The sequence below is a fragment of the Penaeus monodon genome, chromosome 25 (assembly GCF_015228065.2).
Source record: "Penaeus monodon isolate SGIC_2016 chromosome 25, NSTDA_Pmon_1, whole genome shotgun sequence".
NCBI lineage: Eukaryota > Metazoa > Arthropoda > Malacostraca > Decapoda > Penaeidae > Penaeus > Penaeus monodon.
The window spans coordinates 38,844,466-38,844,687 of NC_051410.1; positions in this window are offsets into that span (position 1 = coordinate 38,844,466).

Genomic DNA, 222 nt, shown 5'->3' on the forward strand with positions numbered 1-222 from the left:
AAGTGAAGCACATTTATAGCCATACATATTTTTCATAATGATTTCTGCCACTGTTAGCCTTCATTTAACATTAATATTGTTTTAAGTGATAGCTTTTACTTCCATGAGCCTAAGTGACCCATCTAGTGCATATTTGTAACTTATTTGTGGGGATACTGCTACCAAAATTAATATCTGTAGGAGTTCCTTACTGAGAGCCATTCTGAACATTGACTAATAAAT